Source organism: Nicotiana sylvestris, chromosome 2 (assembly GCF_000393655.2).
Source record: "Nicotiana sylvestris chromosome 2, ASM39365v2, whole genome shotgun sequence".
Taxonomy (NCBI): domain Eukaryota; kingdom Viridiplantae; phylum Streptophyta; class Magnoliopsida; order Solanales; family Solanaceae; genus Nicotiana; species Nicotiana sylvestris.
Window position 1 is genome coordinate 182,077,527 of NC_091058.1, and position 26,369 is coordinate 182,103,895.

Below are 26,369 nucleotides of genomic sequence, written 5' to 3' on the forward strand. Positions count from 1 at the left end.
GTTTTGAGAGTAATAGTTTTGATCCCCTATTTACTATTTTTTCTGTATCTTTTTCTGCTTATGTGACTTGCCGGGAGGTTTTATTTTTGGTTTCGGAGTGTTTGGGACACTTAGTCCCTAAAACGGAAGCTTAAATCTTAGGATTTTGACCGTAGTCGGAACTATGTGAAGACGACTCCGGAATGGAGTTTCGCCGGTTTCGTTAGCTCTGTCGGGTAATTTTGGACTTAGGGGCGTGTCCGGACTGTGAATTGGAGGTCTGTAGCTGATTTAGGCTTGAAATGACGAAAGTCGAATTTTTGAAGATTTTGACCGGAAGTGGACTTTTTGATATCAGGGTCGGATTCCAATTCCGGAAGTATGAGTAGGTCCGTAAGGTTGACTATGACTTGTGTGCAATATTTAAGGTCAATCGGACGTGATTTGATAGATTTCAGCATCGGTTGTAGAAATTTGAAATTTCAAGTTCTTTAAGTTTGAATTGGAGGGTAATTCGTAATTTTAGTATTGTTTGATGTGATTTTGAGGGTTCGACAAGTTCTTATGGTGTTTTAGGATTTGTTGGTATTGTTGGTTGAGTTCCTTGGGGCCTCGGGTGGATTCCGGATGGTTAACGGATCTTTTTTGGTTTTGGGAGAATGGCTGAAGTTGCTGCACCCGGTGTAATCACATATGCGCAAGATTGACCGCAGGTGCGAGCCCGCAGAAGCGAGCCAAGAGGCACAGATGGGCAGGTATAGCCGCATCTGCGGAGAGGTAACCGCAGAAGCGGATAAGTGTAGAATGGTGCAGGGTTGCAGAAGCGGGTGTTTCTCAGCATAAGCGGGCGCACAAGTGCGAGCCTTGATCCCCAGAAGCGGAGTTTTGGATTTTAAATTAACTCCACAGGTGCGGAGTCTTCGCCGCAGAAGCAAAAATTGGACAGCAGGTGCGTGATCGCTGGACAGAAAAGGCTAAGATCGAGGGTTTTATCGCATTTTCAATTTTGGGACTTTTAGAGCTCGGATTTGGGCGATAATTTGGGATATTTTCAGAGGGAGATTTTGGGTAACGATTATTAACTTATTTATGATTATATTTCACTACTCTATAGTTGATTTCATCATTTAATTAAGGAATTTGGTTGAAAAATTTTGGAAAAAATGGGAGAAGTTCTTCAACTAAGTTTTTGAGTTTTGATTTGGATTTTGACATCGGATTTGAATAATTTTGGTACGAGTGAACTCGTGAGTGAATGAGTGTTCATATTTTGTGACTTTTACCCGATTTCGAGACGTGGGCCCAGGTTGACTCTTTGGGACAATTTTCTAATTTCTTGCTTAAGCCTTGATCTCATTAATTAAATTAGTTTCTTATAGTTATATTTATGGTATGTAATTTATTTTGGCTAGGTTTGGGCCACTCGGAGTCAAATATTCATGAAAAGGCATTGTTACCGATTGATTGAGCTTGGTTCGAGATAAGTGGCTTGCCTAACCTTGTGTGGAGGAACTTCCCTTAGAATTTGGTACTGTTGTGATATGTGAGCGCCGTGTACGTGAGGTGACGCATGCGTACACGGGCTATTTATTGTAAAACTCCGATTTTCAGTGAGTACTAACTTGTTTTATCTTAATTGAGTTATATCAACATGTGTAGTTATCCTGTTTAGCTTAGTATATCATGTCTACGTGTCTTAAATGCTATCTGAACTCTGTGCATCATTCTTAGTTGATTTCTTGCTTTCTTCCTTGACTGTACTTAGTCTAAACTGAAGGATTTCTTGTTGTATTGTTATTTCCATTGTTTGTGCTACATATTTACTTTGGCACTACGAAACGGTATTCCAAGAAATCCCCTTGAATATTTATTTTGGAACTATGGGACAGTATCTCGAAAGATCTCCCTGTATATTTATTTTGGGACTACGGAACGGTATTCCGGGAGATCTCCCTACACATTTGCTTTTGGGACTACGAGACAGTATCTCGAGAAATCCCCTACTGTTATTCCTATGTAATGTAGTGTTATTCTTCGGTGATTTCCTTTTTGTTAAAAATTCAGTCTCTTTATTATATTGCGATGTTTTTATTCTGCCTTATTTAATTTATATATACTAGTAAGGGCCTGACCTGACCTCATCAATACTCGACCGAGGTTAGGCTTGGCACTTACTATGTTCCGTTGTGGTGTACTCATGCTACTCTTCTACACATATTTTCGTGTGCAGATCCAGGTACCTCCCGCCAGCCCTGCTATTAGTTGCATACTTACTACTGCTCCGGAGACTTCAAGGTACATCTGCCCGCATCCGCAGACCTCAGAGTCCTCCTTCTATCCCTTTTGATGTTGTTCATCTTTTATTTCTTCCAGTACTGATGTATAGAAACAATTAGACAAAATCTTAGAGGCTTGTGACTTGTGGTATTCCGGGTCTTTGGGAATCTTTTTGCATATTTCGAGAGTTGTTTATTGTATATGCCAAGCGACATATCTGTCAGTTATTTAAATATCTGTTGTAGTTACTTGTTAAAGTTTTGCTTTAATTTATTGTTATTTCTGCAAATGTTAGGCTTACCTAGTCGTAGAGATTAGGTGTCGTCACGACATCTCAGGACGGAAGATTGGGTATCTATCTATCTATCTATCTATCTATCTATCTATCTATCTATCTATCTATCTATCTATCTATCTATCTATCTATCTATCTATCTATCTATCTATCTATCTATCTATCTATCTATCTATCTATCTATCTATCTATCTATCTATCTATCTATCTATCTATCTATCTATCTATCTATCTATCTATCTATCTATCTATCTATCTATCTATCTATCTATCTATCTATCTATCTATCTATCTATCTATCTATCTATCTATCTATCTATCTATCTATCTATCTATCTATCTATCTATCTATCTATCTATCTATCTATCTATCTATCTATCTATCTATCTATCTATCTATCTATCTATCTATCTATCTATCTATCTATCTATCTATCTATCTATCTATCTATCTATCTATCTATCTATCTATCTATCTATCTATCTATCTATCTATCTATCTATCTATCTATCTATCTATCTATCTATCTATCTATCTATCTATCTATCTATCTATCTATCTATCTATCTATCTATAGTATAATATACTATACTATATTAAATGTAGAAAGCCCCTTAGCAAAATATCGTTCATTTTTTACCCCTTTAAAATAGAGTTCACACTTGTAACGACCCGACCGGTCATTTTGAAAATTTATACTTTGCTTGGTGGCTTGAGGGTATAAGTAGGTCTGCATGATGTATTCTGACTTTTGTGTATTGTCGGTTTCGGCTTTTGATTGATTCAGAATAAGTTTGGAAGAATGAATTTCATGTGTTGAAGCTTTAAGGTGTAAGAGTTGACCAAGCTTGACTTTTGAGTATTTGACCTCGGATCAGAGTTTTAATGGTTCCGTTAGGTCCGGATTGTGGTGTCGGACATATGCCCATATTTGCATTTTGATGTTTCTAGAAGATTTCAACACTATTTGATAAAAGTTTGAAATTTGAAGGTTTGAAATGTTTATAAGTTTGACCGGAAGTTAACTTTGATGATATCCGATTTGAATTAATGTTTCGGGAGTTGGAATGGGTTCGTTATATCATTTGGGACTTGTGTGCAAAATTTGAGTTCATTTCGAGTTGATTTGATATGGTTCGGCACGGGTTTTGGAAGTTGAAAGTTCAAAAGTTCATTAAGTTTGATTTGAGGTGCGATTCGTCGTTTCGATGTTGTTATGTGTGATTTTAGGCAATGAGTAAGTCCATTTTATGTTATGGAACTGGTTGGTATATACGGATAGGGTCCTGAGAGGCTTAGATGAGTTTCGAATGAGGTTCGAATCATTTTGGATCATTTTGGGTAAGGGTGGTTTGTGGTAGGATTCGGTGTGATCGCACCTGCGGCTGGTTTTGTGCAGGTGCAGTAGTCGCAAAAGCGGAATTTGGTTGCACATGTGATGAAGGCAAGATCTGGGCTACCTCCACAGAAGTGCGATATTTAACGCACCTGCAACATCGCAGATGCGGGGCAAGGGGCGCAAAAGCGAAGTCTGGCACAGAAGCGTGATTTGTTGTCGCACCTGCGTGTGGGCAGAAGTGGGGCTTATTCCGCAGGTGTGATGGGCGGGGTTTCAGTGATTCTCCGCATAAGCGTGTTTTTGGTCGCAAAAGTGACGCCGTAGAAGCGGCTACTGTTCCGCACATGTGGAAAGGCCTGGGCAGAAGATATAAATCGAGGCCTTGGTCATTTTATTCACATTTTTTAGATTTGAAGCTCGATTTTGGGCGACTTTGGAGAGGAATTTTGCCACATGGATTTGGGTAATATTCTTGACTCACTTTTGATTGTATTTTATGGATCTATCTTCGAATTTGGCATTTGATTGATGGTTTTGAAAGAGAAATTTGAGGGTTTTAATAAACTTTCATAAAGTAAATTTTTGAGTTTTGAACATCGATTCATTGTTGGATTTGAGTGAAACTAGTATGGTTGAACTCGTAATAGAATGAGTTTCTAAGGCTTTTGCGGCTGATTATGCGACCGTAGAACAGGTCTGCAGACCGCAAACTAAATCAGAAAATATTAGTTCCGGAGGGCCAATTATGCGGCCCACTTTGCTGACCGCAGAAGCATTATGCAATCGCATATGCGACCAGAGATCCTGTTTTGGGGCTTCATTTTGGGATTATATAACCCGACCCTACTTCGATAAAGTCGATGTAAGGGATTAGTTTGAGTGAAAATCTGGTATTTTAAGAGTGAGAAAGAGAGCCTAGGGTGGGAGAGGGACCTTCAACCCATTGTCCATCAATCCTTGCTCAATCCTTGAAGATTATCAAGAAAAGCTCATTAAGTCTTTGTCCAAAAGGTACGAATCAATATCCTATGTTACCCCTCATGTTTTCGTACGTGAAAGTACACCACAAGTAAATTGATATAATATCGAAAATGAGATGTTACGTTTCGCATTTTCGTACGTTGAAGTTTCATCGTAAGATTAATTGATGTATGTTCGGGAATGAAATTTATTTTGGGATTATAAGTGTCACGCTATTTAAACAAATGATAATTAAATTCGTGCAGATGAGAGGGTAAGAAAATCGAAAAAAATGAGTTTAGTCAAAGTTTGGCATTTTGGGATAAAATACGGCCCGAGCTAAAATACCCAGCATTTATGGATTAGTACCATACAACGTACCACATGGCCATGATAGTAAGGCGTATAAAGCATATTAAAAGTGAGTATCATTTTATGTAATTTGAGATAGTTTTTAATTATGTGGATAATTGATTAATTATTGATTAATGGGAGATTATCTATTTAATTAAGAAATGTTTGGATAAGACCAACCCTCCCCACATGGCAGCACCCCTCAATCCCCATGTATGACTCTTAAGTTAAATATATATGTGGCAAGATTTGAGGATTTGACAAAATCTTCTAACGTCAATTATATACCATTTTAGGAAATGGAACTATTATGTCTTAAAGACATGAATCACATCTCCACTTTTGTTAAGTGAGATTACAAGAATTCAAAATATGATATCTTGTATCAAGACCAAATCCAGTAACCAAGAACGAAGAGATGGAAACGTGAAATTGCTTTGGAAAATTCATACAAGATCTGATTATGCGAAAGATGCAATTCTAAGAAAGTATGGTATAATCTTTATCAAGAATATCATATGGATTTTTTCCTACTTCGATCCACCGTTATGTGTTGTCTCAATTGACATGTGTTAGAGGGATTTTCACGAGAATCAGCTCAGGTGTGTTAAGGCTATCTCTTCCTTCTTTTGGAATGATCCATACGATACAAACGAAACGAGCAAATGCACAATTTCCATAAATTACTCTATTAATAGAAATACTAGAGATGCCTATGTTTTTGATTCCCCATGTGTCATATTATTCTATCATCTGTTCATGGGTTTAAAAAATACGTAAGTTGATAAAGTTTATTTCATGATATTAATCAGAGGTATAATGGTCTTATGACACTCCAAAAGATTTTATTGACGTACTTCTCATGCATTGCATTCATATATATTGACCCATGACCAGATGACACTATGCACACGTATATATGTATATATATGTATATGGGCTATGGAAAAAGGTTACGACATTATATACGCACCACCACCTGATTAGCTATCATAGGTTGATGATTTTACCCACAGTGACCAAGATGATATGATGGGATACCCTCTGAGGCTTGTTGATGTTATGAACGCATATACACATGCATGGTATGACTTTTACATGCATATGTACGAAATTTTAAATATTAAAAGATTCATAAAGCTGTTCAGACTTACATATCGAGTCTTTTACTTCATGTTTCTCTCATGTCTATTATTTACTATAACGACCCGGTCGGTCGTTTCATAAGTTACAGCCTCGTTTTCCCCATTTTTGCTTTTTTTATGTGTTGTTTAGCTATATTTCATCGTATCGTATTGGTTGGTTCGGGTTTGGAGTGGTCTTGAATGAGACACTTGGTCTCTAATTTAGAAGATTAAGTTGGAAAAGTCAACTAGATGCTAACTTATGCATAGAAGGTCTCGGGTGTGATTTCTGATGATTCAGATAGCTCCGTTAGGTATTTTGGATTAAGGAGTGTGTTCGGAATGTAATTTGGAGGTCCGGAGTAGAATTAGGCTTGAATTGGCGAAATTGAAAATTTGGAGTTTACCGGTGGGCAGTGGAAATCTTGATATCGGTGTCCGAATGGAATTCCAAAAATTGGAGTAGGTCTGCAGTGTCATTTTGTGATGTGTGTGCAAAATTTCAGATCATTCTGAGGTGATTTTATAGGTTTCGATGTTGTTTGTGGAATTTTAAAGTTTATAAGTTTTTAGGTTTGAATCCGAGGTTGATTTGGTGTTTTGGTGTTATTTTGAGTGATTCGAAGGCTCGACTAAGTTTGAATGATGTTATGGCATGTGTTGGCATGTTTGGTTGAGGTCTGGAGGGCCTCAGGCGAGTTTCGGGTGGTTAACGAACCAATTCTTGGTCTTAGAAGTTGGCAAATTTTCTGGTATTTTGTTGGAGAGAAATCCTTCTTCGCGTTCGCGAGAGGGCTCTCGCGTTTGCGAAGGTTCATGAGTTTAAGGCTACACGTTCGCGACCTGGCATTGTGTTCGTGTAGAGTCAACGATCATTTAGGGGCTTCAAGAAAATAAGCCTACGCGTTCACGAGGAGTGTTCTGTGTTCGCATAGGGTCGAGTTGAGGGTCTTTGCATTCGTGAGTGGGCCCTCACATTCGCGAAGAAGGGAATTTTGTTTTGAGGAAGCTTGTGTTTCACGAACGCGAGGGCACTACCACGTTCGTGAAGAGGAAAGCATCTGGGCAGAATGTTTAAGTTCAAAAAATGAGGGTTTGGGTTCATAATTTCATAATTTAATAGAGAGATCGGGAGAAGGCAATTTTAGAGGGGATTTTCAGAGGAGTGATTGGGGTAATTGTTCTTCACTTGTTTTTGGTTAAATTCCATGATTTTGTCTTGATTTTTAATATCTAAATTGGGAATTGAAGTGAAAATTGGGTGAAAAGTGGAGGAGAATTGGAGAGTTAATTTTAGGGAGTTGGATGATCATTTGACGTCGGATTTTGGTGAATTTGATATGGATAGACTCGTGAGTAAATGGGCTTTCTAGTTTTGTGATTTTTATCAGATTTCGAGATGTGGGTTCGGGGGTCGGGTTTGAGCAAATTGGGGATTTTTTTATCTAATTTGATAATTTTCGTATGGGTTTCATTCCTTTAGGGTATATTGATGATAATATACTCATTTTGGTTAGATTCAGAGCGGAGAGGCAAGGGCATCACAAGTTAGAGTTTTGGCTTGGGTTGAGGTAAGTAAAGCTTCCAAACATGGTTTTGAGGGTTCGAAACCCCGAACTGCGCGTTCTATGATTAATATTGAGGTGATGTCAATGCCAAGTGATGGGCGTGTGTGCGTGAACCATGAGAATTGTAGCCTAGATTATTCCATGGCACCGCTTAGTGACTCTTTCTTACTGATATCTGTGTTGTGATTATGTGATTAAGTTAATGAACTATAAATCATGCTAATTACCATATTAGGGCTTCACGTCAATACTATTGAGGCCCAATTGGTCATTTCTTGATGTCATATCATTAGTTTCATTGATACTCTGTACTTAGTCTTGTTCATGCATATCCTATTATGTCTCAGTCTCGGTTGTTATCATTTGGCACATCATATCATTGTTTCGGGCTAGTATTATGGCATTGTGAGAACGTGTGTGTATGACTAGAGAGTGATGACTGAGTGAGGACGAGAGCTTGATTATGAGTGACAGTATGGGATCAGGCTGCACGCCGCAACGGAATATTGATTATGCCTTCGTTGTCTTGTTATAGCGCTTGGGCTGAAAGGAGCCCCTTCGGAGTCTACATACCCCAAGTGAGCGCAGTTGATATTATTGAGGGATGGATCTTCCCTGGACATGGATCTTGTCCGAAGTACTTATACCTAGAGATGAATCTTCTCCATAGGGCTGGAATGGCCTTCCTCGGTACTGGGGTAACTGTTGTCAGTGATGTGTATATATTCCGGGATGGATGGACATATACAATACTGAGTGGTTGGGCACTTGAGAGTGGAGGTATATGGTACATTTTCATGCTTTCTATGCATTGGTACGTAGAGATTTGCTGAGCTTTATACTTCACACTGTACAGATTTGTATTTACTTACTGTTGAGCTGAATACTTGAACTGCAAGCATGCCTACTTTACTGTACAGTTTAATTGTGTTACCTGTTGAGGTTTAGTTTGCCATTACCTGTCACTCCATAGTTTGGACTTATTACTTACTGAGTTGGTGTACTCACATTACCCGCTGCACATTGTGTGCATATCCAGGTATCTCAGGCCACGGTAGCAGCTGTTGATTGTTCCAAGCGCGGATTTCATTGGAGATAGTGAGGTAGCTGCTGACGTTCGCAACCCCGCCTTTCTCTTTCTTTACCTACCCTCTAGTATAGTTTGGATATTATTAGACTATTTTTGTCTAGTTATGTTTTGAGACAGATGTAGAATTGCTCATGACTTAGTGACACTCGAGGTGGGGCATTTTATTTTCTACTTTTATTTTTGTTTTGATTTACATCTTTTATGGAATTTTAGTTCAAAACGGTATTATTTAAGGTTTAAATGCAATGTTGAACTATTTTTGGAAATGTGTCGGCTGGCCTAGTTTCACGATAGGTGCCATCATGACCGGGTCGATTTTGGGGTCATGACATTTACTTAATTTTCATTCCTTACATACTTGGTACATTATTTGTACTGACATCCCCTTTGCATGGAGATGCTGCGTTTCATGCCCGCAGGTCCCGATAGACAAGTCGAGAGCCCTCCAAGTAGGCTATTAGCTCAGTGGAAGATGTTGGTGCGCTCCATTTGCTTCGGAGTTGCTTGTTTGGTTAGTATGGTTTAGACGTGTTTTGTTTGGCATGGCGGGACTCTGTCCCGACCTTTATGAAAATTATGTTTTCTTAGAGGCTTGTAGACAAATGTCATGTACGTAAAAGATATTATGGTCTTGCTGGCCTATGTTCAGTGTACGGGTGGTTATTTTGGTCTTATAGGCCCGTGTGTCTTATGTATAAGTTGGTATCATATGTTATATTCTACCTATCTCATGGCAGCCTTCCGGCTTAGTTATCTATGATAGTATGACATGAAAAGATACGTTATGTTGGTACTTGATTGAGTAAGGTACCGGGTGCCCATCGCGGCCCATCGGTTTGAGTCATGACAAAAGTGGTATCAAAGCAGTTCTGTCTTAGGAAGTCTACAAGCCATGTCTAGTAGAGTCTTGTTTATGGGTGTGTCGTGCACCACACTTATAAGCAGGAGGCTACGAGGCATTTAGGACTGTCACTCTTTCTTCCTACTCTAGATCGTGTGGTAGAGCTCAGTTGTAAGAACTCAATTTCCTAAACTCTACCTTACTAATAGTACGACGATACCTATATCTAGAAAGATGGTTGGTAAGAGATATAGTTGTGGGAGAGTTGAGTCAGATGAACTCAATTTTTTTACATCATGCTTATGATGGATGAATATGAGGTATTCATCAAATCACGTGTATACTAAGATGTATAAGCTTCTTGATAAGGATCCCTAAGGAAAGAATGCCTATCCACTCTTACGGTAAAAAAATTAAGGTGAAGAAGGGTACGAGGCACCCAATTAATGAAGATTATTAGTATTATAGTTCCGGTAGAAAAATAAAAGCATTGTGAGTTACCCTCAACAGTAACAAAGGTATGTATAATTGGCTACACCCATCTTAGTTATTTACAAGTAATAACTCAAATGATATTATGCTCAGCTCGTTCACAGTTACGAAAAATAGACATGTTTTTCAGGAATAACAGTAAAACCCAAATCTTTCACCTGAATCACCAAAAAAATGAGTATATAAGAAAACTATGATTTTTCCCAAACTTGCAACAACATATAAAATATTTTATTATCAGAAAGCATGTTGAAAGTACATCTCTATGCTTATATGTCTATAGGCCTGTTAAGTCATCAATTATCATATATTGTCTAGCATGAGGAATATACATCTCAATTCCTACATGTCAAATATTGAATGTCACAATATCGTATAGCATAAGGAAAAGGCATCTTTATACCTACATGCTAAGTATGAATGTCAAATGAATGATTTTATGGTGACATTCCCAAGTTCTCTCACCCTAAAATGTACTCAAGTTGTCTGTCACACACACATAATCACTCAGCACTATACGTATGCCTGGCTCATAAGCCCCTCACCAAAACACAAGTATATATATCATTGTTCCTGCGCTTACTAGTGGAAAGTTTGACTCTGGTGGGGCGGATCCTGTCCAAGCGCTAATAAAATCCAATAAGGTCTGCTACAACGTGCATGTCGATCCATAATTATAATAAAGCCAATAAAGCCTGCTGCGGCGTGTAGCCCGATCAACAACAACAACAACAACAACAACAACAACAACAACAACAACAACAACAACAATAATAATAATAATAATAATAATAGTAAGGCCAATATGGTTTTCGATGTGTAGCCAGATCCACAAAAATACTCACAACACGGCTCTCACGCCCACCTCATCCATTAATCTCTCAAGTCTCAAGGGCCCACAATCCCGTACCACTTAGCCTAAACAATGATAACATGTGATGTAACAATGAATGATGAACAAAGACAATTAGAGAAGATAACTCAAAACAATAGAAATAGCCTCATTTGGTCTCAACCGAATAAGCACATAGCCTAAACATGATTTCTAACATGATTCACATCTCATATAATCAAACAAGTAGGGAGAACATGGATTTAACAAGATATAACAGCAAAAAAATACATTCACAGTCTAATAGTCAAATAGAATCATGATTTCCTTGGTGCACGCCCACATGTTCATCACCTAGCATGTATGTCACCTCAATACATCTCTTATAACATAGTTCTCAGGGTTAAATACCCTCGGTGATATCTTCTATAGCTTTGATTTTGTCGGGATTGATCTCGACCCCTTGATTGGACAACATGAATCCAAGTAGCTTTTTAGATCCGACCCCCAACGTGCATTTCTCCGGGTTCAGCTTCATATTGTATTTCTTCAATATGTCGAAGGTTTCCTGCAAATGTTTCAAATGGTCTTTTGCTCGCAGGGACTTAACTAACATGTCGTCAATGTAAACCTCCATTGATTTTACTATTTGTTCTTCAAACATCCGGTTTACTAGGCATTGATAAGAGTCATCAGCATTTTTTTAGTCCGAACGACATTATGTTATACCAATAGGTGCCGAATATAGTGATAAAGGAAGTTTTTTCATGATTGACAGGTGTATCTGGATTTGGTTGTACCCGAAATAGGCATGGAGAAAACTGACAATCTTATGGCCGATCATCGCATCGATGTTAGGCAGACAAAAAGAAACCTTGGGTCACGCCTTGTTCAAGTCTTTGTAATCTGCACACATTCTTAACTTATTTCATTTTTTATGTACTACTACGTTAGCCAACAAATCTGTGTACTTAGCTTCCTGAATGGAACCTATTTTAAGGAGTTTGGATACCTCGTCTTTGATGAATGCATGCTTGACTTCGGACTGAGGCTTCCTTTTTTGTTTAACTGGGTTGAACTTTGGGTCCAAGCTTAGCCTATGAGTGGTAACTTCTGGCAGGATCCCTTTCATATCTAAATTGGACCAAGCAAAACAATCAATGTTAGCAATAAGCAATTTAATGAGTTTTTTCTGAGCTCGGGAGTCAACCCCGTGCCCAAGTATACCTTCTGATCGTGCAGGTGTTCGATCAATATGACTTTTTCCAACTCCTCGACCGTCGACTTGGTCATATCAGAATCATCAGGGGCTATTAACGACCTAAGAACTCTGTAATTATCATCCTCGCCCATCTCTTGCTTCTCCATTTTGGTAAGGGTTCGTGTTGATGATTACTATTTATTTTTTGACAATGAATTCGTTGATGTCGAGATTGCGGACACCGAGGTCCCCTCATCAACTTCAAACTATCATTTTGCGGCCTGCTATTTTCCATAAACTATCTTGATCCCTCTCGGTGTGGTGAATTTTAATGTCAGGTGTAGTGTCGAGGTTATTGACCTCATGTTATGAATGCGTGGCCTTCCGAATAGAGCATTATATCTCATGTCTCTTATAATCACATAGAACTTTGTTTCCTAAATAGTACCGGTGGTGTTTAATGGTAGGGTTATCTCCCATTTTGCAATTTCGCATGCCATGTTAATTTTGTTTAAAACTCAGAATGAAAGTTCTATTTGGTCTTGTAGACACAACTGTTCCATGACCCTCGATCTGATGATATTGCCCGAGCTACCTGGATCAATTAACACACGCTTAACTCGAGGTTTATTTATGAGTAAAGATATTATAGTGCATCATTATGTGGTTGCACGATGCCTTCGATGTCATCGCTATTGAACGATAGGGTCTCCTCCGGCATATAATCTCGAGTTCGTTTTTCCCTTGTAATGGACACCTTAGTGCGCTTTAGCATCAGCCCCTGGGGGATGTAGACTCCACCAATGATCATGCTAATGACATGTTGGGGTTCCTCTTGCTCAGTCTACTTGTGGGAGTCCTTTTTCCAGAAGTGATTTTTGGCTCGATCACTCAGAAACTCTCGGAAGTGTCCATTATTGAATAACCAGGCTACTTCTTCTCTTAGTTGTCAGCAATCTTCAGTTATGTGCCTGTGAGTGCCATGATACTTACACATTAGGTTGGGGTCCCTTTGGGCAGGATCAGACTATAATGGTCCAGGCCATTTTGTGTCTTTCATGCGTTCGATGGAAGATACGATGCTGGCATCATCATCAATGATGTTGTACTCCAATAATCTCAGTGCCTCCCTGACCCCTAGTGGCCTATCGAACTGTTTTGCTCATGAGTCCCCGACTATTGTGGCCTCGATCGTTTATTTTTTTCACTCGTTGCATGATTGCGTCCAGACCCATTACTCCTTCGATATTTGTTATAGGGTTCATATCAATCTTTGTTCGATCTTGGTTCATGATCGATGACTCTTTTGGATTTATCACTAGTTTCGACATGATACACGAACCCGAAAGGGGCCCGAGCTGATCATCTTCAACTCTGATTTTTGATTGGTACCTGTTATGGATGTCGGCCCATGTTACCGACGAGTATTCTACCAAATCTTGTTTCAACTACTGTGAAGCCAATGACCTTTGGGGGGTTATGACTCGGAGTAAATGCCTGAACGACCCAATCGCCCACGACTGGGGGCAGATCCATCCGTTCCATATGAAAGCTCTACATGAATTCTCTAAGCATCTCGTTATCCCTTTGCATTACATTGAAAATGTTTGACTTCTGGGTTTCGACCTTGATGGCCCCGGCATGTGCCTTTACAAAGGCATCTGCAAGCATAGCAAACATATCAATAAAATTAGGGGGTAAACTGTGATACCATATCATAGCTCTTTTTGACAAGGTCTTTCCAAACTTCTTCAGCAGAACATATTCAATTACATCATCTTCTAAGTCTTTCCCCTTGATGGAACACGTGTAGGCGGTCAAATGTTCATTTGGATCTATTATTCCATTGTAATTCGGAATTTCGGGCATACAGAACTTCTTCGGGATTTGTTTCGAGGCTGCGCTCGGAGGGAAAGGCTTTTGGACAAATTTCTTGGAATCTAGGACTTTCAATATTGGGGGTGCTCCTAGGATCTTATCGACCTTGGAGTTGTAGGTCTCCATTTTTTGGTCATTATCTTCGATCTTATTTTCCCCCGATTCCACCCACTTTGTCAATATCCCGAGCATTTTTATTATTTTGGGGTTGGCTCCGGTTTCAGCTTCACTCGAGGTTCGTTCATTCCTTTGGGTGTTCTCCCGGGATGGTTCAGGCTCAACTCTGCTAGGAGCATGGATTTGGTTCTGTAACTAGGCTATTACCACATGTTGAGCTTGTAACATTCAAAAATCACCCGCAAATTGATCCCATCACCTTCACCATCGTATGTACCCCTAGCTACCGACCTGGTTCCTCCACGAACATTGTTTACTAGGTCGGTGGGCAAGTTAGCGTCGATGGACATATGGGAGTTGGCATTAATTGGGTCTGCGATCAGGGCTCCATTGGGGTCAATAGGGGGAACCACGTTGCAGGGCACTCATTATATTTTTGTTCTCACCATGGTGGCTAGACTCAATATCAACGATCAAGTGAGCAGATTGAGAGTTTGACATTGTTAAATTTACCTGAAATTAAAACTCAAAGAACAAGAGTAAAACAGAGTGCGCTATGGAAATTTTATATCAAATTGCCACTATTATCCTTAGCCCCACGGTGGGTGCCAAACTGTTTACCCTAAAAAATGTATAACAGTTGAATTTATATGTGGTTTTAAGTATACGCGGATTAATTCAATACAAACGATTAATGGAGTTAGATTAAATGGATAAAACGCGTAATAGATTGACAAACTGATTGTAGGAGTGATCCCGGACTTAGTAATAGCTTAATGAACTGCCTGCCTTCAGTCCTGGGCTCACAATAATGGAGAACTGACGAACAAAAGTAAGAACAGAGAAAATAATAGTATATTGCCTTGATAAACCTATCATAAAAAGTGTCTAATTAATAGTTAGCCCCCTTTATATAGTAGGGGAGTTTTACCCTATGTACAATTCTAAAACAAGTAAAAATCTTCCGTTTTGCTAATCACTGATTTTCTACCGCTACGGCCTGAGAATCATGTTTTGATATCCAGTCAAGCATGGACATCACAACCCTTTTTTTAGTCGTGCGCAGACACTTAGTAATGCTCTCCGAAGCCTCGATCCTTAAATCAGACCAGGAGGATATGACCCTGATATCCCCGAGGGTAGGTGTTTTGCCTGAGCCCCCGATACGATGGGCTCTTCACTTTGACTCTGATACACTACGGTCACGTTCCTCGTCCGTTTGGCTCACCGGGAAGTCGAGTCATGCAGTGGGCTCTATTTACCCGTATACAGAATTAAATATAGAATTGCTTGACTCTGAAACTAATTAAAACGAAGTAAAACAAATAATGAACTTTAAACATAAGAAGAGTAGATTTTTATATTATCAATGTGATGAAAACGGTCTAGGGAACAAGATTGAATACATACCAATATTATAAATAAAAAAACCAATAGCAAAATCCAAATAACAACAATCATGAAAGAACCAAAATCATACAACGTCGAATTTAGCTCCACGTATATATATATTGTAGTCAAACACAAATCACCCCACAAAACATAAATATTACTAAGTTTGACAAATGAATAGATAAAACGCGGAAGAACTCTGGCCTCCGCGATGGCTCATCTCTCTCCCTTATCAAATTACTTTTAAAAATGATTTTCTATTTATAGATCTAGAAAATGTCCTAGAGCCAAATAACTTTGTCCATTTAAATTACATAATACTGAAGATTAAATTTGATAGAAAATAAGAGTTCCTTCGACAATTTTATCCTTCGGCTCTAAGTCGTTATTTTTGCTCCAATTTTTATCTTTAATGTACCTGTATTATCCATTAATGTCGAAATAAATATCAAACATAATACTTAAATTAAGTTGGATATATTTAACATAAAATGCTATGAAAGAACTGTAAAAATGTAAGTAGATTTATATCACAACATACACAAATATGTTCAACATCGGAAGTTATAATGCCATATAATGCCTCGAAACAGTTAAATAAGATAGTTTACTATTCATTGTATAAACAAAAATCAGAACGTTTGCATCCATTATTGCTGTCTCTCTACCTCTCATATACTCCTATCTATTTACAGGGTGGTAGTTTGTCCCTAGAATAGAAGCCACACACTTGGTAGCAAAGCCTAATTGTTCAATGAAGTGTCTCTTTCAACAAGTGGATTGCAAACACTTTCAACTCAAAAAGGACTTCTCTCTTTTCCTCACTTGAATTGAGCTTTCAGTCTGTTCATGCAAGTACCAAGTAGAGCCCACATCATTCACAACTTTACTAGACAAACTTAGATACCAGTTCCTGCTAACTTTCATTTCCCACCTTTTTATCTTGTACATTATTAAGGAGTCAAACAAGTTGCAAAGTTGGCATGGATCCCAGTAAAGACTAGTCTGTGATGAAAAAAGACATAACAAAACAAGTTATATAACAGATTGAATCCACCTATAGCTTAGGAGGATTCTTGTTAGATAATCTCAAGTATTTTTGACTTAGAATATGCCATTAACTAGATCGATATAAAGTTGAGGCAAGTTGCTTAATGGTATAAACATTGAGAAGGGTTTATCCGTAAAACGGTACAGTTGAATTTGTATCGTGATTTATAATCATGTAAATTAATTTTATATAAAATAACGAAGAATATAAATAAATTAATTAAAGAAACTTAAAGAAATTACAAGCCTAATTGCGAAATGAGCTTCTACCGAAACAAGAATAAGAACAATGCATTAAGCAGGAAGAAAGAATGCCGTCAATAAAATCAGAGCAACTATAGCCTTTTTGCGTACATATATTTTCGTGTCCTGCAATTAATACAAATTATTCTATTTATAATGCAATTCAGGGAGACTAGATCCCAAAATTAAACTTTTCTTTAATATGAATAAAACCCCTCTTGATTGTTGCATAACAATTGAATATAAATGCACATATTCTTTGTAGCAGCTGCTCGTTGAATGTTGTACTTTCCAACCAATATATTCCTTTCAGATCTTAGTCTTCGGTTCCAGCGCCTTCAAAACTTACTTAACACCGATCACATGTTCGTAATCGATGACAATTATTTGCTGACTCATATCTTATTTGTCTACACATCCACGTGTTAACTCATCGAGAATCCACCTATCGTTCATCAATTTTACACCATACAAATAGTTCCCCCTACTTTTTGGTGACTAAACTTTATATCACTAGGAAGTATATAAGGCCTCTTTTCTCGGCGAAAAAAATTCTTGAATGGTTTCTGACACTTGAAAGAACGTTGGTATCCTTACATTTAATGAGCCGAACACGTGTTATCCTGTGATTTGGCAAATAATTTCGCCAGTTGTGTAGTTAATGATGACCGTGAATTTTGCCGCCTATAAAGTTTTACTCTTCTTATCATTTTTACCTAACTTTTAAAAACTCTTCTTCTTCTTCGAATTACCCCAAAGCTATTCTGCTAACCTCGCTTTTCAGTAAAAAACAATATACTCAAATTTTCCATCGTCATGTCTTCTACTATTTTCCCCATCATAACTCAGGCATTTACATCGACGGTGGCCCTTCTATGAAGAACAGAGCCAAAGAAGCCGAAGTCGGTCCTCCTACTATCAAAACAATCATCACCTCTCAACTATATTCTAGGACGTATCTTCAAGTACAAAAGGAACCTCTCAACCCTAAAAATGATAGAAATTGGCCAGTCAGCAAATATTCTTCTTCCACCCGGCTAGTATCCCTATTATGAAAGAAGATTATGACTGGAAAAAGATTGAAATTTTAACCCGTAATGAAGCTGAAAGGGCCACCTTCAACAAATCAATGTTAAGGTACATTTACACGTACCCTTTTACTTTATGACTGGCCGAGAAATTAATCCGATTAATTTTTAGTTTTGCTAGAACTACCAAATATGTTTGGCTCAGGTAGGTCCGTCAATACAATGAATGGTAGCTTGACTTCAGGTGCTGAGAAGGCCTGTCTATTGCTTCCGGTGAAGGCCCATCTTCCCATAGTCCCTAGTCTAAGGAGAAAAACCCAAAAAGAAGACATACCTCCAATGCTGAGATTCGGGAGAAGCCTTCTATAGAAGAAACCCTAGTAGGACCGATCATAGTGGTACTTGATGCAGAAGAAACCAAAGATGATGATGAATCGATTTCTTTTCAAAGAAGAAGAACAACTCTTCCTACTCAACATGACGCTCAATCAGAAGCCATTCGAAGACTCTTTAAAAAATGGAAATGGTTGAAAATGCCAAGTCCCGTTTCTGAGCTTCAGTTGTCGCGTCCGGTCAGAGGAGTTCTACCTTTGATATTCCTCCACCTCCAATTTCAACACCAGTTACAACACTATCAGCTCTTGCCTTACCACCAGCCCTAATTGAATAAATGGAAGGTGTTCGTTCTCCTTGGTCACCTGATCACTGGAGCATTGAGAACATTTTCTTGGCACCCATACGAAACCTTGATGGTAAACATAGTGTCACTCTTTAGATTTTGAATGAGTGACACTTACTCTCCATGTTGGTGGGAGTTACCAACTACTTGAAGACTTTGTCTTCGAACAAAGACAAGCTAAATATAGAGGCTCTTTCTGTAGATTGTTTGATCAAATATAGCATGCACTTTGCTGCTCGTATATCATCTCGCTCTTCTTTTCTTCCCTTTTCTATCGCTAAAAAATATCCTCGATAACTTTAATCTTTGACTTTTCAAGCTAACCTCCTTTCCTCCGATGACTTGTAGAAGATAATCCAAGCCAGAGAAGAACTTGCTACCGAGCGGAATCAAATTACTGCTGAACGAGATTAACTCGCTAAGTGTTTCTCAATATTAGAGGCAAGACTTGCTCAGATGGGCAAGCTGGAATCCCGATTGGAGCAATCAAAGCAAGAAAGAATGATTTACAACTAAGAGGCCACTCAGCTGCATACAAAACTTGAATAATTAAAGGCCAAGTGGGTTGAACTAAAGGATACTATTATTGCGGCATCAAAACGTGAGTCTACTTCCATAGAACAAATAAAAAACCTAGAGGAAAACTTGCATTCCAAAGTAAAGGAAGATGTCGTGGCCGAGGATAAGAGAGCTAGGATGGAGAAAATGCTCAAAAACGTCATTGAGAAAATCCGCAAACGTGCGAGAACAAATACTGACGTTTGCCAGACCAATGGCATCGTTAGGGCAAACACCAATAACTACAATCCAAATCAAAAAGATTCGAGCCAAACTCAAAGATCAAGAAAATTCTTTCCTCCTCGAGATAACTTATGCGAGTTATCATACGAGGAAGAAGACCCTGGAGGAAGCCAAAGGAGGCATTTCAAATATAGATGATTGCATTGCTGAGGCTCTTAAATTGGAGTCAACCGCCTTCGAGAACATTCTTGCTCGGCCCACTGCTTCAAGATCCTCGAGCACATATTCTAATTACTCGAGAGACAAGGAGGAAGCTAAATACGAATATAAGGATAAGGATGGATGCACTGAAGTGGGTACAGAACATCCTTCATGTTTAATGGGTACTTAAATGGGTTTCCAATTAAAATCATGGATTAAAGCATAAACCAAGGGAATGAATCAAAGGAAAATACTTAGGTTATGATTTAGACCTTACCCCATGGAAGAAATTTGAAGAATATCCTTGAATTCTCCCAGTCCCAAACTTTCAAGATGAGAAAAACTCCAACAACATTAATAGCCAAAAACGCTCAGTTGTTTTATCCCATTTCTTATACCAAATGATCGTAAAACTCACTTTTGATGCCTCTAGTAGATTTCTCGTGAAATTATAGTCAAGATAGCCTTTTGATCACTCCATTTGACCTTATAATGAACGATGTATGTTGGTTTCAATATTTGGAAGTAGTGTAGATTTTTAATTACGAATTTAGTGGCAATTTCATAATTAATCTGAAAACCTTGACAACCCAATTCTTAGTAAAATGATCATAAATTCCTCACGCGATGTCAAAACTTGATGATTTAAGTTGCTATTGTTCGAAAATAATAATACAAATATAATTGTTTAGTCAAAACACGAATCAAAGGTTGTTTGCTCAATATGGTAACCTTTATGCTCTGATCGACGTTGAAATCGAAAACAATCATCATACTACCCAAACGTATCCAAAATAATCGGAATTTAACTAAACATTGTGTGCATGTCAAAAATCATCATATAAACTTATTGGAATAATTAAAATCCAATTCTAAATTCGTTTACCCAAATTTTTGTAACGACCCAGACGGTCATTTTGAGCATTTGTATTCCGTTCAACTATTTGAAGTCTTGAGTAGCATTTTATGGTATATTATGACTTGTGTGAATTATTGGTTTTAGTTTTCAGGTTATTCGGAATTGATTTGGAAGAATGATTCTCAACTAGGAAGCTTTATGTTGTAATAGTTAACCAAGCTTGACTTTTTGGTACTTGACCTGGGATCAGAGTTTTGATGGTTCCGTTAGATCCGGATGGTGATTTTGGACTTGGTCATATGCATGGATTTGTATTTGGATATTTCTAGAATGTTTCAGCACTATTTGGCGAAAGTTAGAAATTTCAAGATTTGGAATGTTCATAAGTTTGACCGGGAGTTGACTTTAATGATATTGGGTTTGAATCGTGGTTTCAGAAATTGGAATAGCTTTGTTATTTCATTTGAGACTTGTGTGCAAAATTTGAGTTTATTCCGAGTTGATTTGATAAGGTTCGGCGCGTGTTTTGGAAGTTCAAAGATTTAAAGTTCGTTAAGTTCGATTTGAGATACGATTCATCGTTTTGATATTTTTATGCATGATTTGAGGCCTCGAATCAGTTTGTGTTATGTGATAGGACTTATTGGTATGTTCATACGGGGTCTCGAGGGGCTCGGGTGAGTTTCGGATAGGTTTGGGCTGTGTTGTGATCTTTTTGATGTTTCGACGTCGTTTCTTCAAGCATAAATAGTACCACATTAAGCAATGAGCTCTAATTTCTGTTTTGATTAAAGCATTAGATCCGTATCGTAACTTTGGAACCATAGCAACTGAAATCCTCAAGTTTCGACATCGTATGAGAACTTTATGGTTAATTTCTAATAATTGGGTTGTTAAATTTTTTCCTGATTAATGACGAAATTACCACTTATTTCGTATTTAAAAATCTGCACTATTTTCAAATATTGAAATCATCATATCCCCTTCATTATAAGGCCAAATGGAGTGATTCAAAAGCCTAACTTGACTGAAATTTCACAAAGAATCTATTTGAGGGAGCAAAAGCAATTTTCGGGATTGTTTTGCCTTATAAACGAGGCAAAACAGATGAACAAAAACATATAATATCGGGGATTTTTTTATTTTGTCATATTTTGATTTGGGAAGCTCGGATTTGGGCGACTTTGGAGGCAATTTTAACCACATTGATTGGGGTAAGTGTTCTATACTCGGTTATGGTTATATTTTAGGAATCCACCTTTGTTCTCAGCATTTGATTGATGATTTCGTAGTGAAATTTGGGGGTTTTTAATTTACATATCTCTCTCTCTCTTACTAGCATTAGGGATCTTCCGTAGCTACCTTCACAAACAAATGAAAACTACTTCAGACATTTGATAAGATTATTGGCTCTATACGTAATGTCTACTCGAGAGCCATTTATAATTTACCATTAAGCAAAGGTTGTACTTCTCGCCGTAGAGTCATATAAGTTCTATGATGTTCTATTATTTACAGGAAATATCCATGGATTACAACTACGAGTAACTCATTTCTTATCTATATTCACTTTTGAACTATTAGAGGCTCTTAACCCGTCAAGGTAGAACATACGGTAGGACTCGTCCCTTTGAACCTCTTATAAGGGTGACGTCACTACGGAATCATGATAGAAGAAGAAAGGGAAAGCCTTACATACCATTAAGTTGATCCTTCGACGAAAATGGTGAGAAAGTAACCTCATCAATATAATGTTTAAACAACAAGAAAAACTCCAAGAACAACTCTCCTTAAACTTGAAAGATCTCGCAACATATCAACAATATCATATAAGTGATCTCCACCACTTGTACAACACTTTTGATGAGGAACTTAGGTGGTATGGCCTTGGATTTGTGTATGATTCTTTAGGATATGCTTAGAGAGAGTTTATAGCTGCTTGGAGGTCTGAATTTGTAGAGAATAATATTTAGAGACGAAATTTATCACTTTATATAACAAGGTAAGCTTCCGCCGACTTTGTGGGTCCCAAGGAAGTTGCTTGCGCAGTCTCACAAAAATATAAATATCATTCTATTCTGACATCGTATCGACGAACATTTTAATGCGTTGGAAATTAGACTCATAAATCTTTAAATTGATGTGTGTATTTCCCCGTAACTCAAAGTATATTTATAGGAAAGCTTAGTGAAAGTAGACCGACATTTACGTCAAATTATAAATGTAACTTGCGACAACTTTTGTCGTGTTTTGTTTTACAACCCGTTTCAATTAAAAACTAAACATACAAATATTATATGATTTAATTACCTTAAAACATGACCTTCTTAGGTGATTAAGCACTCGTTTATATGATTTTATTAGGCTCTCCAACTTACATTGATTCAATTAAGGTGCATTGTAGCCTGAAAGTATGGGGTATTACACTCTCCCACTTGGCTCGAAGCAATAGAAAAAACACTTGATAACTCATAATACCCCTACTATACTATTGACATGATTCCGCGCCAAAATTCTACTTAACTCTTAATAAGTTCATGTAACACAAACCATATATTACCTCAAATTATCTGCTAAGTTCACGTTCATCATCGTGACGGTCGAATCAACTGTCTCAACCAATCCAATCTCAAATCGCAACACATATAACCCACTAGTATAAAGAAACTCTCCACACAACATCAAGAGGATCCCACATCCGTATATTGGCCTGCATCTGGTAACCCGCCTGCTTAACCTCAAACTGACATCTCTCTATACCCTTTTACAGCCACAACTACTATGCCATCACATAATCTTCCTGAGTCTAAACTCACAATAAGACATGAAATTCTATTTTGCTCCACAGTTAATCAACATGAAAGATCATTCAACATACCCATAACTCGAGACTATACGTCAAATCAAGCACCCAATAGTCTCTTTTCACATACCAAGCAAACCTTTCTTGTCACATACAACCCTCTGAACACCTCATCATTCTCATCATATAGCCATCCAACCATTTATCAAGCCACGAATTCCACTAATAGGGATGCTACCAGACATATAAGTCCAAAAGCACGTTCTCACACAACCGAAATCCTTGCGCTTAAGCTACAGTAAAAACTCGGCCTCAAGTCCTCAAGACTGGTCCATCATCAACACACAAATCATATCTCACACCACATCCATGTAATCACAATCCGTCGATGTACAGTCGATACCGAGCACTCGCATGTGCATACGAATACGTGGAAGGAATTCAAAGAGTTATGCTTCAACTTGAATTAATGTCGCACGATAAGAAAATAGAGATGGGAAGTATATCCTAAATGCCATGTAGCCTCTAGAAGATAGTTATGGACACCATCATACCGATCAGCAAGACTTTACTAGACACTTGCTCATGACTCGTAGAACTGATGAACCTAGAGCTATGATACCAACTTGTCACGACCCAAAATCCAAAATGTCATGATGGTACCTAACTTAACCTGCTAGGTAAGACAATTAACAATAAAACACATATTAATAATAAAGATGTGAATCAAAGATGAGATAACTATTTTTTTTACAACTCCAAAAGGACTGGTCGTACAAATCTCGAGCATCCAAAATTTAGATTTCTTTACAAAATTAAATTTAAATAATAACAACATCTGTTTGAAATGGAAATGAACAGAATTCAAATCTAATTCTACCAAGGACTAGTGATAGCTATAACTAGAATGCAGGTACATCTTCTGATCGAGCTCCCTCCGTATGCAACAACATCAACATCTAAGATCTGCACGCAAGGTGCAGAAGTGTAGTATGAGTTCAACCGACCTCATGCACTCAATAAGTAACAAAACTTACCTTAGGTTGAAGGTAGTGACGAGCTGGGACAAGGGTCAGAGTGCAACTCCAATAACCAGCAATAGTTCATGACAATTTAATAAATATGGTAGAAGAAATAACTTAGCTCGTTCACAGTTACGGAAAATAGGCATGCTTTTCAAGTATACCAGTAGATCTCAACTCTTTCATCCAAAACCCCAAAAATATATGAGTTAGTTTGAAAACTGTGATTTTCCCAAAAACCTTTCAACAATAAATAAGATGTTTCATTTTCAGATAGCACGAAAAAGATACATCTCTATGCCTACATGTCAATATAAAGGTGAAATCATGAATGTCACCAAATATCAGGTAGCAGAAGGAAATGCATCTCTATGCATGTATCTCAAGTACGCATGTCAAATGCAATGCATCTAAGTGATGAACTCATGTACTCACACTCTAAGAGTACTCAATCTCATTGTCTCATACTTTTCACTCATCACGCTCAATCACTCGACGCACTTAATCACTCAGTACAAACATGGCAGATCCAACCCAGGGAGATCCATCCCAAACATAACAATGCTAGCAATGTGCCCACTGTGGATGTGCAGACTCCGGAGGGGACGATCCAGCCCAAGCACTATAATAAGCAAAATCTTGGCATGAATCAATAATGCCTGATCCGCGCGGACAGCTCACGTGCTATAATATCATTAACCACAAAATTAGGCCCCGACCTCACTCGGTCATCAATTTCTCTAGTCTCTCGGGCTCACAACACTCATGCTAAGCAGCCGAAATCAATGATATGAGATGTGACAATATACAATAACAGAGAATAAGATTTGATATGCAATGATGAATGCGAGTTAGTACATAACTGCAATGAAACAAATAACTTAACATCAAGGAACGACCAATGTGGGTCTCAATTGTACCAGCATATAGCCTAAACATGATTTCTAGTATAAATTGCAGCTCAAGTGCTCTAACACATAGAGTACATTAAAATGTTCAAATAAGATAGCTGCACAGTTCCATGGAATCGACTAAATCATAGTTACTACGGTGCAAGCCCATACGCCCATAGTCTAGCATGCGCGTCACCTCAACATCAATTATATAACATGTAAATCGGGATTTTATACCCTCAACACCAAGTTTAGAAGTGTTACTTACCTCGAACAAGCCCAAAAATGCCATCCCGCATGTACCGACCTCCGAACGGCTCAAAACTAACCAAAAGCAACTCGAATACATCAAACAATGACACATGAAGCAAACCCAATCGATAAAGGTTGAATCTTTAATCAAAAGCCCAAAATCAATCCAAATGTCAAACCTGAGCCCACACCTTGGAACCCAACAAAACTCACAAAATCCGACAACCTATTCAATTACGAGTTCAACCATACTAGTTTCACTCAAATCCAACTTCGAATCGATGTTCAAAAATCAAGAAATTGCTTTATGATATAAAAAGGCCGAAAACGAAGATAGATTCATGATATAAAATCAAAAATGAGTAGAGAACACTTACCCCAATCCACATGGTGAAAATTGCTTCAAAAGTCGCTCTAATCCGAGCTCCGTAACTTTAAATATGATAAAATGACTCAAGGTCCGAAAAATAGAGTACTTATATGCACTACCCAATGATACCATATGGGATCGTGGTAGTACCCTCGCGATCGCGATGCATAACATATGCTTCCACAAAATAGCTCTACGCATTCGCGGTACAAGCCTCGCGTACGCGATATACACATGAGATAGAATTATGCGAACGCAGTAGAAACTTCACGAAGGCAAAGAATAAGGCCATCGACTGACAGCTCAGTCAAACACTACGCGAATGCATAGAGGATGAAAGAGAACGTGAAGAAGACTAGTCCCCACAATCTACGTGAACGTGGTTAGCTTATCGCAATCGCGATAAAGAACTATGACACCAAAAACCAGCAGATCACAGCAGTGCCAAAATGATCTGAAACCCATTTGAAACTCACCCGAGCCCCTTG